Below are 14265 nucleotides of genomic sequence, written 5' to 3'. Positions count from 1 at the left end.
CGAAAGACCCTCTCCACTCCACCTACGCGATGGCGCGCCATGGCGGGGCGGGGCGGCCCTTTTCAAACATTCCCTTTCTCTGGCCTGTCCCGCCTCGGCCGCCCCATCCCACCCGTGGACAAACTCACCGTGTTCCACGCCACCCTAGCGAGCGCGCTCCTGGAGGCGGGCTACTGTTTGCACGAGAACCCTGCCGTCTCCTAAACCTTGTTTATTTGACTCTATTACGCCCATTGCGCGCGGTGGGAGGGGAGGCCTCCCTGCCCCGCCCTGCCCGGCAGGACGGAGGCGCGTATTGCAGATGCCGGTCACGATCCGACCGTACAAGAGTGCCAGCAACGCCGGCAACGCCGGCAGGCCAGACTCTAGACGAGGTGGCCTTGCTGCACATCCGGACCGAGCTCCAGCGGGGGAAGGGGAAGTACCTGCCCGGGGCTAAATTACTTTTCACACGCAGATGTCATCGGGGCGAGGCGCTGGCGCGCTGGCGTGTGGGGATCCATACCGAGCGAGCACGCGCGCCTCCCTACTCTGTAAAGCCTCCTTCAAGCCAGCAGCCCGGTCGCAGCCTGGGAGGTAGGCAAACGACGCACGGCTGCGTGGGGGTTGCCTACCCGGCATGTCACAGGGGCTCTTCAGAGCGCATTCGGCGCGTCGTTCGTCACCACCCCGATGACGGCGAGGCCTTCTGGCCTCCTTGACCAAGCCAACCAAGCCGAGGCGCGGTGCGCGGCGTGCGGTGCGGCGGCATCCCTCGTGATTGCATATCGGGCCGAAAACACGCCGCCGACTGTACGGGCACGGCCAAGACACGGCCAAGATTACGTGGATTACGACACCTCGGCCTTCCTGGCCTGGCCTTGCCCTGCTCAATCAAATTCTACTTTCGTTTTTCTCTTCTCTGTTGCCGCCCTCGCCCTCACTCAGTCTCGCTCGCTCCGGAATCGCGGAATCTTCCCTCGGCTCACCGGAACCGGCAGGCCGGCGGACGGAGCCGCGATGCGCCGTTTGCGCTGTTCGGGCCGGGGACAGGACTCCCGGGCCCTAGCCTAGCATGCTGCCCTGGCCGCCTTGCGAGCCGATTCCGAGCAGAGCTTCGTCGCCCTTTCTCTCCTCGCACCCTCGCCGAACGCCGCCACGCCGCCGCGAGTGCGACAGGGAGGGCGCCGAATGAGACTGCAGGCCGACACGGCACTACGGCACGGGAAGGAGTCTACCCGCCGCGCCGGGTCGACGGACGAGGACGGACAGGCCCGCTCAGGCATGACGCGCCGAGCCCGCCGCACAAGGCGAACCGTGCCCCCCGCCCCGCCCCGCCCCGCCCGCCGCGCCGCGCCCCGCCCCGCCCCCCCGCGCCCCGCCCCGCCCCGCCCTCCCGTCTCGGGGATTCCTAGAGTCAGAGTCCCCCACGTTGGGACACGGCCGGCCCCGCGGCTTGGGCTTAGGCCCGACGAGCGCCGTGAGCGGGGGCCACCCGGCCGCCTCGCCTGCCGAGAGGGCTGCCTGCCCGGCACGGCGCTCGGCCCCGAGGCCGGCAGGCCGACGCACTGTGGGCGAGGCGGCCAAAACTCTAGACGCGTTTTGAGCTCCAGAGTCGCTAAATGAGACTCGGACCGGACTGTGACCCCACCGCTCTCCGAACGAGGAATCCATTGGTGGGGTCACACGTTCGATTCTAGTCCTGTTTACTGACACTGGAGCTCAAAACGCGTCTACGAGTTTTGGCCGCCTCCGCCGGTCTTCTGACCCACTATGCGACGGGGAGCTCCTGCTCGTTCCTGCTACTGCCCTTTCCGCCTCTCCCGCGCCTCCAGATTGGACTTCCATCAAATTGGAGCGCGGCCGGCGTACGCCCGGAGGATGCAGACCGCTGCAGACCGTGCTACGGCCAGGGCTCCGGGTCACGGCCGGCCCGGGACTCCGGAACGCAGCCCGGGCCGTACCGGGCCGGGCCAGGCCAGGCCGTGAAATTGGCGGTGTTTAATGGATGCGGGGCAGACAGCAAATGAACACTGCGCGCAACACTGCTGTGTGGGGGGGGGGGGGTGTTCCGGGGGTGTCCCGGGGGTGGAGCGGGGGCGGGGGGCTCGGCGTCGGAGGCATTAAAGTTGGACGCGGCGACGCGGCCGCGATCGAGGCGACCTTTCCACGCTCCCCTTCCTTCCTCTTCCTCGCGCCAGGCTGCGAGGCTTCGAGCTTCGAACCACCGTGGCGTCTTCTCTGTCCTTATGTCGGCCCGCGCGCCGCAACGACCAGGAACGTGTGAAAAGTCTGCGCGAGTCGAAGTGCGCCACTGTGTGACTGTGTGCACTTGGCCAACAAGGGGGGCTGCTGCCCCCGCCTCTCCTGCCCCCAACCCTTCGCTTCCTCGCACGGCAGCGCGGCGGCGGCGGCACGACAGCAGCCACAGCCCCTAACGTGCCGGGCCCAGGCCCAGGCCATGCAAAGGTTAAAGGCAAAGGTCGCGATTCGGTTGGAGGTTGGACCAGCCGAACTGTTCCAGTTCCACACATCTCCATCTCGCTCTCGGGCGGGCGGGCGAGTGAGGCAGAGCGACGCCGCAGCGACCACAACGTGACGGCTTTAGCCCACCCCGTGCCCTGCGCCCTGGACTAAGGTCCCATGGCAAAGTCTGGACACGCCGTCCATCACTGGAGTCTGTCTCTGTGTGTGGGTGCATGTGTGTGTCTGTGTGCACTATCGATTTTAGCGGCCACGAGCCAGCCCGCAAACACTATTGCCACTCGATTGGGCGGCCGCGTGGCCATGATAGCCATGCTGTCGGTGCCGCGGTGCCCGGCGGTGTGGTGCTGTGTCGGTGGGGTTGGGCTGCTTCACAGGAGGCCACGGGCCACGGCTTAGCGGTGCGGGGTAGGTCAGGCTGTCTGTAACCGAGTCCACCACAGAGTCCGTCACTAGCCTGTCACACCGTCCCGCACCGCGCCGGCCGCTTTGACCGCTGGGCGGGACGACTGGACGAGCCCGGCGTCCTTCTGGAAGAAGCTGGCCGGCGTAGTGTCGCGATGCGAGGAGTTCCGGGGGTGGCGCTGCGCCAAGGAACCGCCAGGGCACTGCCAGAGCCGCCCCCCGCGCCGCGCCACCAAAAAACACCCCCCGCGGCGCGGGCCGGGGGCGGCCGGGGGCACGCCGTCGAGCACGCCGTCGTGCCGGTTGCCAATCCGCCGCCCTGGACCCTCGCCCTCGCCCCGGCCGGGCTGGGGCCCCCCGAGGGGACCGAGGGGCCCCTCAGAGAGAATCGATACGGCGGGGCGGGGCGGGGCGCGGAGGGCCAGCAGTGGTGGAGCACCGCGGCGAACCTCAGCAGCCGCCGCGAGAGAAGAGGAAAAACGCAGGAAGACGCGTGTCAGGCCCCAGCCCCGCCCAGCCTTCGGCTTCAGCTTCAGCGTGACGGCATTGGCGGGGCGGTACGCGTCGGCGCGTTGGCGCGGTGCGCGCCCAGAGGGTGCTTGGCGAAGAACAAAGCCCGGGGCTAACAGCGCCGCGGATCGATGGCTCGGGTCAAAGGTGGCACGGGCACGAACCAATTAGCAGCAATTGGACACCGCGGCAATGCCCCTCCGAGCGGCGCGGCACGCGGCGCGGCACGAGGCCCCCAGAGGGAACGACGACATTATGCGGGGCTGACTTTTGTTTGACTTCTGCCCCGAGCGGTGCTCGCTTCGCCGCTGTCTCTATCGCACTCGCGGGATGCACTGCACGGATGCGACAGAGACAGCGGCGAAACGCAGCTCGGACAAGAGTTAGTCGCGCCGACACCTCGTCGCGGTGACAGTGACAGCACGTGGGCGACGGGGCGGGGCGGACCGGCGCGCCACCCGACACACACAGGGCGGCTGCGGCGGCGGCCTCTCCACGCGCGACCAGCGCGCCCCGGCGGGCCCCGCCGCCGCCACCGACACCTCGCCGTCGACGACCATCGCCAACGACCATCACCCGAGGGAGGATGTAACCAAGCTGCGGGCTGCGCCACTGTAGGCCTTATCACTGCACCCGCCGGCAGCGCCCCTTGCCGCCACGGTGGCAGTGACGTCGGCCGCGCCGCCCCCGCCACGCCCCCTCCCCGGCGGGTCGATGAAGGGCCAGGGCACATCTGGGGCACCCGACCCGCGTGCCCACGCCGGGAGGGGCGGGTCGGGGTTGGATCACGTGGGTGGCGTGGGCTTACGTGGCCGCGATGAATTGAACGGGCTAAATACGGCGCGCGTGCCGCACCGCACCGCCTCCATGAGGGTCCCGACGAAGAGCAACCGCCCCCGCCAAGGCCGGCCGCGTCTCATCGGCGTGCACGTCCACGCGCCGGCGGCTCAATCCACGTTGACCACCCACGCCCTGCCGGCCTGCCCCGCTCCGGTATCAAACAAAGTTGTCCGGGGGCGGCGGAATCCGGAACACGTTGCTCGGTGACCTCGCGCCTCGTCTCGCGGCGTGGCACCGCGTGGCGCGGTCTGCCCGCGTCTCTGGAGAAATGGCGGAAGGACGAGGACGAGACGTGGCCCAGGCCTTGGCCCGCCTTGGCCCGCCTTGGCCCAGCCCCACCGCGGGGACGCGACGTCCGAGACGATTGCGCAGAGGCGCGCCGTCCAAGGCCGGCCGGGCCGGGCACGCCGGCCAGCATTCGCACCCCGTGCGGGGACTGTGCCGCCACGCCCCGGCCATCGGGACCATCGGCCGCATTGCAATGGCACCGTCGTCCGGCGCGTGAGCCTCCCTACAGACCCTTGGGAAGACTCTCCAGGCGCTACACTGCCCGGCGATCCCGAAGCCTCTCTGTCTCTCTCGCACTGGTGGGGCGTTCTGCATGGGTGCGAGAGAGGCAGAGCGACGAGACATCTCGCTGGGCAGGCGAGGGCGAGGGTCCGGCGACAGGCGCTTAAGCACGCTTGGGCCCCGGAGACCAGAGGGTGGGTCGGAGGGGGTGGCGAACGGGCGCCGTTTAGGACTAGGACGGCCTCTTGCCACTCGGCGCCATCGGCATCGGCACGGCATCGGCCAAGAGCAAATATTGTGACGACCCGGAGCACCCGACAAGAGGCCGAGGTTGTCCGCGGCCCTCGCAGACGTGCAAACGACGTCCAGGAACGGGGAGGCCTTTGTGTGGAGGCCTTCGGGTGGACGGCCGCGACGCTGGGCCTCGCCGCCACACGCCGCCACTCGCCGCCGGCCTCCGCGTCCATCCGCCCGCACCGGACATCCGACACCCACCAACTGACTTGGGTCGGGGCGGGGAGGGGTGGGGCGCGGCCCTCTTGGGCTGGACCGCGAGACGAGGCCTGGACGGGGCCAGCGGATGCAGCCCTTTCCGGCACTTGAGCTGCACGCGTGGCTTCTCTTCTCCCACGGCACTCCCAACTCCCAACTCAACTCCCAGGGCCGCGGGCTCGGCCTCGCCACAAGAGGGATGGCTGTGGGCCTCACTGGGGCCGCCCTGCGCCCTGGCCATGGGGTTGGCTTGTTGGGTTCACAGGTCTCGATTGGGCCATCCGTCACTGCGTCGCTTCACTTCCGCGACCCGCCGCGGCACTACGGCCCCCCCCCCCTTTTCCAGACGGCGATTACCTCTCCGGGGCCGAGGCCGCCATGGCCGTGCAATCCAGCGCCGCCGTGTCTCACCTGCAACAAGAAAATAGCATTGCCAATCGATCGCTTCAACGAACGTCCAACGTCGCCGCCGAGGCCGTGCCCGAGGCCGTGCCCGAGGCCCGCGCCCGAGGGGCCCGAGGGCCAGTGGAGGCGTGCCGAGCCGTGCCCGAGGCCGTGGGGGGCTCCCGAGGCCGCTGCCCGAGGCCGTGCCCGAGGCCGTGCCGAGGCGTGCCCGAGGCCGTCCGAGGCGTCCCGTCGTGCCGAGGCCGTGCCCGAGGCCGTGCCCGAGGCCGTGCCCGAGGCCGTGCCGAGGCCGTGCCGAGCCGTGCCCGAGGCCGTGCCCGAGGCCGTGCCGGCCTCCGAGGCCGTGCCCGAGGCCGCGCCGCGCCACTGTCTGGGCGGCCAGCACGACGCGCACCCGCGGCACCCGTGCGACCTGCAGTCGGCAGTGCAGCGCCGCGCTCATGGCGACACAGGCTTTGGTGCACGTTTCCATGGAGACCGCTTCGTCGCTTGTCAAGAGTTGTCTGGGGACGCGTCCATGCCGCGGCGTTCACGCCTTTCATCGCGGAGGGCAGGGCAGGGCCGGGCAGGGCGAGGCGGACGAGGCAGGCGCCCCGCGAGGGGATGGGGTGGACGACGGAGTGGTCCTTGAAGTGCACTGCGCAGGCACGGCGCGCCAGGCCTCACAACGCCGCTACACTGCAGTGCGCCGCTCTCTCTCCCTCCCTCGCACGCCGCCCGCGGCCGCGAGCCGTCTCTCTCTCTCTCTCTCTCTCCACACCTCCGCGAGGTTCCCGCCGCAGCGCAGCCAACGCAGCGCCACGCCGTCGGCCTCCCTCCCTCCCCTCCTTCCCCCACTCCGCGTAGTCCGTTACAGGGTTCCCACGGTATTAGTCACATGCGCGGTGTAGTGCGGGCCGCATAGCCACGCTACCCCCCCCCTCTCCTCCGCGCGCGCATGTGTGTGCGTGTGTATACGTGTACGAGCGTGTGTTTGTGTATGTGCGTGTTCGTTGATGAGGTAGGGAGCGAGGTGAGGTGTACCGTTCGTCCGCGCCTTCCCTTGGTTTTACGGTGCGGAGAGCGGAAAAACTCCTTCCAGAGAGTTACTACTCGTGAGTGTGTGTGTGTGTCCTCCGAATTAGTCCCTCTTCAGGGTACGTACCGCTATTCCCGCACCGCACTCACGGCTGCAGCACCGTATGGCGTCAGCCGCGTCTGCCAGCGAGCCAGCGCCGAAGTAGCATCTGCTCCGAGTGTGTGTGCGTATCCTAGTTACACAAGTGCCGCCGCGCCGTACCGCCCCGCTGCAAGCACCTCGTCTCTCTGTCCTTCTCGCACCCGTGCGGGACACCCCGGCAGTGAGAGAGAGACAAAAACACTGCGGCCCGCCTCCATCGGGGCCTGCTCGGCCTGCTCCAGGGCAGGACGGGGCGGAAAGGTTCGTTAGAGGGCATCCTCCCTCCCACGCTGACTCCGAACAGAGCTTCGGTCGCTCTGTCTCTCTCGCACTCACGAGGCGTCCCGCAGAGGTGTGAGGGAGACAGCGCGGCTGGAAGGGGTGAGCCGGTCGCGACGGCACTTGTCGTACAGTGTAACGGTCAAACGAGGGGAGGCGCGCCGACCGCGACAGCGCGTCCTCGGCCGTGGCCGTCGAGGCCGTCGAGGCCGACACGGAGGCGGCCAAAACTCTAGACGCGTTTTGAGCTCCAGAGTCGCTAAATGGGACTCGGACCGGACGTGTGAACCCACCCATGGATTGCTCTCCGAACGAGGAATCCATTGGTGGGGTCACACGATCGATTCTAGTCCTGTTTAGTGACACTGGAGCTCAAAACGCGTCTAGGGTTTTGGCCGCCTCCGCCGGTCTTCTGGCCCACTGTGCGGCATGTGGGAGGGCGGCGCGGCGAGCGACCGGCTGGGTGGGAACTATGCCGGTGTAATTGGCCACCTTGATGGGCAGGCCCGGCCGGCAGGCCGTGGCGGGGCAACCTCCGATGAGCCCTCACGCCTCATGACGCACTGCAGTGGGGATTAACACGGTCGCCACGAGGGGGTGGCGACGGACTCGCACATCAACGCGCTGCAGTGTCGTCGCTCTGTCCCTCTCGCACTCGCGGGCCGTCCCGTACGTCCCGTAGCGGTGCGAGAGAGACAGCGACGATGGCCCGGCCGTTAATCGGTCCGCGGCGCACGCAAATGACAGCGCGACAAAGACGACATCAGTGGCGACAGTGGCGCCTAACACGATCTAATTTGTATCCGCCGCTCTTTCTCTCCCCGGCCCATCCCTCTTCGGCCCATTGTGGGGCCCCGACGTGGGGCGTCCGCCGAGCGTCCGGGCCTAATGGACGGGGCGCTGGGCTGCGCGAGGCTCCATTGCAACGGGGCTCATCCATAAAGCAAGCAGCCCCTAGTCGGAACCCCACTTACGGACGGTCCCTGGAGAGGGGGTGGGGTGGGGGCGTAACCGCCTCACTGCCTCACCGCCTCGGCACCGAGCTCGGCACGGCCCTGACATTTGGCGAGAGCGCGGCCGGGCGGGCCGGGCGGCGGCGCAGACTCCAGGTGTGGCGACATGCGCTTCCGCGTCAACCCCCCCCCCCCCCCCCGTCTCCGCCTCCCCCCGCTGTGATAACAATAAATGCCAAAGTCGAGCTCCGCGGGGTGGAACGTGGAACGGAGGGGAGCCGGGAGGAGCTCAGGGAGGAGCTCAAGGAGGCCCGGCGTGGCGACACCTCCGTCACTCGGCAACGCCGCCGCAAACTCGCACTGCACCGTGTGCACTACACCGTGTGCAATCCACCGTGTGCACTACACCGTGTGCACTACACCGTGTGCAATACACCGTGAGGCTGAGGCACTGCCTCGCGGCGATTACTTTTGTATTTCTTTTGCCATTTTCGCGTTCCTTCCTCACGGTCCTCCCGGCTGCCGAATCTCGTATCTCGCAAGGCGGGGCGAGGCGGGGCGAGGCGAGGCAAGGTGGTTTCTGGTCCCACCGCGCTTAGCGCGCTTAGCCACCGCGGCGCGGCGGGGGAGGGGGAAGGGGAGAGGGGTGGGCGCCGCGCTGCTCCGCCACTGCACCGCCACCGCCTGCACCGCGTCGGCGTCCCGGCCCGTCCCGGCGTCGGGGTGGCGTCATCTGGTCTGCTTTTGAGCCGCTCGAGTGCGGAGGACAGGCCGGCGGGGCGGGGCGCGGCGCGGCGTGAGTATCACGATGGAGCGTGAGAACCTCGTCGCGGCGAAGGCGGCGGTGGCCAGCGAGGCCGTCACCCTCTACAGTGAGTCGAAGCGCGGCCCGGCCGGGCAGTCTGCGCAACGCCCTGCCCTCTGGCCCTGCCGCCCTGCCGCCCTGCGGCAACACCTGCCGCCGCACAGTGGGCCAGAAGACAGGGGGAACGGCCAAAATTCGAGACGCGTTTTGAGCTCTAGAGTCGTTAACCAGGACTCGAACCGAACGCGTGACCCCATCAATGGATTCTTCTTTCGGAGAGCAATCCATTGGTGGGGTCACACGTTCGGTTCGAGTCCCATTTAGCGACTCTGGAGCTCAAAACGCGTTTAGAGTTTTGGCCGCCTCCACCGGTCTTCTGGCCGTGCGCCCTGCCCTCTGGCCCTGCCGCCCTGCCGCCCTGCGCCAACACCTGCCACCGCTGCCGCCGCGATCACGGTCCACGGCAGTGCAGTGGACTGGTTCCGCCTCCCCCGTCACTCTGTCTCTCTCGCGCGCGCGCATTGAGTGCGAGAGAGACAGAGAGGTGACAGCGATGCGCGGGCTCGGCGCTCAGTCTACAGGGGCAAACATTTGCTCAAACAGGGAGGGGCGGCAGTAATTAGCAGCCTGGCGCCTCGCGGACCCAAAGACACTCCGTCTCTCTCGCACCCTTCGGAGCTCCCCTTCCGTGCGAGAGAGAGAGAGAGAGAGAGAGAGGAGAGAGAGAGAGAGAGAGAGAGAGAGAGAGAGAGAGAGAGAGAGAGAGAGAGAGAGAGAGAGAGAGAGAGAGAGAGAGAGAGAGAGAGAGAAGGCCGGTGCCACGCACGCCGCGCATCCGTCTCATGCTTCCGACACGGCATTTTTTGGCGGGAAAAAATCCGTCGGATAATTAAGAGCGGCCCAGCGGCCCAGCCTCGGTCGCAGCGGACCCGTGCCGCGCCGCCGGAGGGGGCGCTTTTAATTGATATTGACGACGGCGGGGAGACGCGGACGGGGACCACGGGGTGCGTCGGCGCGGTGGGGTGACGTCAGCGTGCGCGGGGCAGCACGGCAGGACCAATGGGCCAATGGGACAGGCGTGACGTCGTCGTCCCCTCGCCGCCGGCCGGCCGCCGGTTGGCCGCCACACCTGTGCGCGCGTCATCTTGACGTCATCGTGACGTCACCGCCGTGACAGCGAGATTCAAATTGGCAGGGGGTGCGCGTGGCGTGGCCAAGTCCCCCGTCAGCCCGCGTCCGTCAGCGGTCTCTCTCACGCGCTTACGGGACGCGCCATGAGTGCGACGGAGACAGGGCGACGCTTTGCGGGGTCGGCCTGCGGGTTTCGCCACGACGGCGTCCTGGCCGGCACCGAGCCCTTCCTCGGCCAGCGCCGCGCCGTCCGCGCACCTGAACCTATTTTTCGCTGGGGTTTACCGGCCCCGGACCAGCAACGCCTTACGGGGCCCAGCCCCAGCCAACCGGGCGCGGAGCAGGCCAAGCAGGGCCCCGGCTGTTCGATGGGTATTCCTGGCTCATGCCACGCTCATGCCCGGCTTGTCCGTGGCGCGGCGCGCCTGGCCGCGGCAGTGGAGCGTGTGGACAACTCGCAGCGGGCACGTCAAGCAGGCCCGCGCCGCGCCGCGCCACGCCGCCGGCCTTTGACGCCTTTGACAGCGCGGGCCCCACGGGCAGCCCCACGCCCCGCGGCCAGCCAGGCGGCCCAGCCAAAACACAGACGCAAACAAAAAGAAGCAGCCCGCCTGGACCTGCTCCAGGACCTGCTCCAGGTGGGCTTCAGCACGCTAAAGAGTCGTCTCGTCGCTCTGTCTCTGTCGCACTCAAGGGGCGCTGCGGGCGGGTGCGAGAGAGACAGAGCGACCCACGGCAGGAGCCGCCACCAGTACCTTCCTCCAGGCGAACTCGTCGCCCGGCCGGTCCTCCGGGATGGCCTTCATGGCCGCCACCGGCACCGGCATGTCGCTGTCTAGGTCCTCGTCGCAGTGCTGGTAGAACTTCATGGCGGCGACGAGGGTCTCTGGGGTCTCCGGGGCGCGGGCCTGGGTGTGGTGAAGCTGGCCGTGGTGAAGCTGGCCGTGGTGAAGCTGGCCGTGGTGAAGCTGGCCGCGCGCGTCGTACTCCTCCGCCTCCGCGGCGTGCTCGGCGTGCTGGGACTAGGGCTGCCGGTGTGGGGCCCTGGGGCGGTGGTGGCGCCGCTCTGAGGCATGGAGTGCACGGACGGCGCGATGGTGCTGCTCGCGGTGCTCGTGGTGCTGCTGGCTGTCCTGGGCGCGGTGAGATGCGGCACTCGGTGCGGCACGCGTGCAGACGGTCGCGACAAAACTGACGCAGGCGGTAAATTGGTCCGCGGAGCGCGGAGCGCGGCAGGCCGGCGAGGGGGCGGGGAGGCTCGGACGCGAGGGGCTTGGACGCGTGCCACCCGGGCACGCCGAGGCCCGAGGCCCGCGACGGCCAGTACAGTGACAAGTGCAATACGGGCCCCGTTCAACCACATCAAAGGGACGCTTTTGGCCATTCGCTTCGCCCTTGGGCATTGCCTTCATGCCCGCCATGGGCCCGCCATAGACCCGCCATAGGCCCGCCATAGGCCCGCCATAGGCCCGCCATAAGCACCGGCCGTGTGCTGGCTCTGGCGCATTCCGAGGGGCAGCCCTAGCGACACGTCCTCGTCGTCCACGTCCTGGCGCTGCGGCGCGGGCGTGCCCGCTGCGCCCGCTGGCAGGTGAACGAACGCGAAGGCCCGCTGCCCGCACGGCCGCCTTCGTCAGGGCTGCCAACTCACGTAACACGTAACGGGGTGCAAAAATCACATCGCCGTTTGTGTTTCGGCCGCGTGCCGTGGCGACAGCGACACTCGGAGATTAAATTTACCCTTTCGCGTCGGTCCCCGTCGCCATGCCCGCGGGGCGCCGCGGGGCCGGGGCACAGCGAGGCGCACGTCGGCGCGGGGTTGAAACCGCGCAGAGGACGACATGTCCGCCGAGCGCGTCCACACCAACACCCACGGGCAGGGCCGCCCCCTCCCCTCCCCCAAATAAACTTGGCTTCGACGTGATGCCTGTACGGGACGTACGGGATGGGCTGGCCAGTTCATTTGGACGTTCCCAGATCGCTTTTAGCTTTCAGCGCAAACACACGCCGGCTGCGGGCACTGCGGCACTGCGGCCAGCCCGGGGCCTGGGCAGGCCTGGGCACGCCTGGGCACGCCTGGGGCAGCCCGACTGGCGTTGGCGCCAAACGGGCATGGCCGACACCAAGGCAACAGGCCGCGAGGACGGAAAGCGGAAAATTAATCGAAATTCTACTCGCGGCGCGGCAGTGTGGCGCCACCGACACCGGGAGTGCTGCATGGCCGCCGTCACAAAGGACACGAGCGCGACGAACGGGGTTTTCCAGTGGATGACGCAGGACGCGTGGACCGCGGTCACGCCTAGCGCGCCGAGCATGGAGTGGAGCGGATTGCGGTCAAGTCCGCCGCCCCGGCCGGTCCCCGTGGCGTGTGGTGGCGCGTGCCAGCGGCCGGGGCGGTGGCAGTGGTGGCAGTGTCGCGGACGTCGCGGACGTCGCGGACGTCGCCGACGATCATTTCTCACGACTCGACCGCTATTTTCAATCTTCCCGCTCAAAAAAAAAAAAAAAAAAAAAAACCCCCCCCCCCCCCCCCCGGGGAAAAAAGGGGAAAGACGATTTGAAGAGAGAGGGCCCCCCCCCTGGGGAAGGGGGAGGGGAGAGAGGGGAGAGAGGAAAAGGAGAGAGAGGGGAGAGAGAGAGAGAGAGTAGGAAAGAAAGGGGGGGAAGCGAATAGCGAGGCGCTGGCAGGGCGGCATTACTCTCAGCCTGGTTGGTGGCGACCAGGCGGGCAGGTCGAGGCCTCTTGGAATGGAAGGGAAGGGGTGTCGTGCTGTCAGGGTGCGCTACGGCCCTGGCTACAGGGCCACAGGGCGGTGGGGTCGTCGCGGTGGGGCGTCTCTGCTGGCCGACCTGTCGCCGTCGCTGTCGCTGGGCTTTTCGCGTTACCGGGGATCACCAACGCTCAGGGCGCCCTGCCCGGCACTGGCCCTGCCCCCTCCTTTCGCCCCGGGCTTCCTATCTAGTTGGTTCGTGATCAATGGCAAGCAGATCCTGCAGCACGTCTCGACCCTCCCCGGGAAGCCCCGCGGCCCGCGTCGGACGACGCCGAACTGGGCCGGGCGGTCGCGAGACACACAGACAGACTCCCACGTGATGACGAGACGCAACGCGCAACTGTCACAGATCGTGCAGCGACCCAAATTCCGGACTTGTCTCGCCCAAAAAATCCTCGCGGCCCTGTCCGTGTAAGCGTTTCGAGAGAGACGGACGGCCAGAGGGTCGGGAACAGGCGCGGAATTGGGTTAGTGGGGAAAAAGGGGCCTTGCATGGGGGGCCCCCATTGGCCCAACACCGCGGCGGCCCGTCCCCCATGTTTGGGGTTTTTTTTCCTTTCCCCCCAACAAGCGCGGGGGTTTCCCCAAAACCGGGGGGCCCGGGCCCCGCGTTGGGGTTTTCCCCTCCCGGGGGCTGGCCCCCCCCGGGGCCTTTCCAGCTGTTCCCCCGGGGGCGGGCCCCGGGCCCCCAGCCGAAAAGGCCCCGGGGAAACCAAGGGAAAAAACCCCCTTTTCCCTTTGGCGGCTGTCCTGTCCCTGTCCCTGCCGGCCCACACGAAGAGTCCCCTCGCCACCTTGTCTCCGTCCTCCGTCGCAGGGGTGCGAGGGAGACAGAGCGACGCGGTGTCGCGCCGCGCCTGCCGAAGTTGGGCGGCGATACACCGGCTGCGAGCGTCACCCGCCACCCCCCAGTACCGTAGGGCTATAGGGGGGACCGCGCCGCGCGCTCTGGCGGCCGGCCCCCCGAACCAGGGGCCACGCTGCGGGCTGCGGAAGGGGCGAAGCGCGAAGCAAAGATCGTCAACGGGGGATTGCGTCGGTCCACCCGAAGTACGCAAAACGATAACGACACGACCGCACGATTCCGAAGGGTCCTTTCGTCGCTCTGTCTCTCTCGCACTCATGGGGCGTGCCGGGTGCGAGAGAGACAGCGACAGTGATGGACACAGTGGGGCAGCGTCGCGCAGCGTGGACACGGTGAATGGGTCCAGGCGGTCCAGGGGCGGGCCGGGTCCAGGCCCGGCCACCACGCGATCAATCTTGTTAAAAATAAGCGGCAGCCTGTACCGCCCCCCGCAACAGGGTCGCGGTCCCCGTGAGAGAGAGGGCAGAGTGGGAGGGGCCCTTTAATGCGACTCGACTCAATGATGGCGCCGCTGCTATCAGACAGAGGCGCCAGCGGGGGAAAACCCCGGGAGCCTTTCCCCCTGCGGCGAGGCTCACTCCAGACAGGGCTTTGTCTCTCTGTCTCTGTCGCACTCGCGGGGCGGCCGCAAGGCCGCGAGGGCGGGCGAGAGAGACAGCGCGCCGCTCGGAATT

General features: G+C 68.2%; 1 protein-coding gene across 1 annotated transcript in view; it reads right to left on the bottom strand.

Annotated features, from left to right (window-relative positions):
- The window catches only part of LOC117645691 (protein numb), a 54154-nt gene that overhangs the window by 15706 nt on the left and 24183 nt on the right, over positions 1-14265 (bottom strand). The window lies entirely within an intron of this gene.

Source organism: Thrips palmi, unplaced genomic scaffold, assembly GCF_012932325.1.
Source record: "Thrips palmi isolate BJ-2018 unplaced genomic scaffold, TpBJ-2018v1 HiC_scaffold_19, whole genome shotgun sequence".
NCBI lineage: Eukaryota > Metazoa > Arthropoda > Insecta > Thysanoptera > Thripidae > Thrips > Thrips palmi.
Note: the sequence above shows the minus strand (reverse complement) of the source record. Positions and strands in the feature narration are given on the sequence as shown.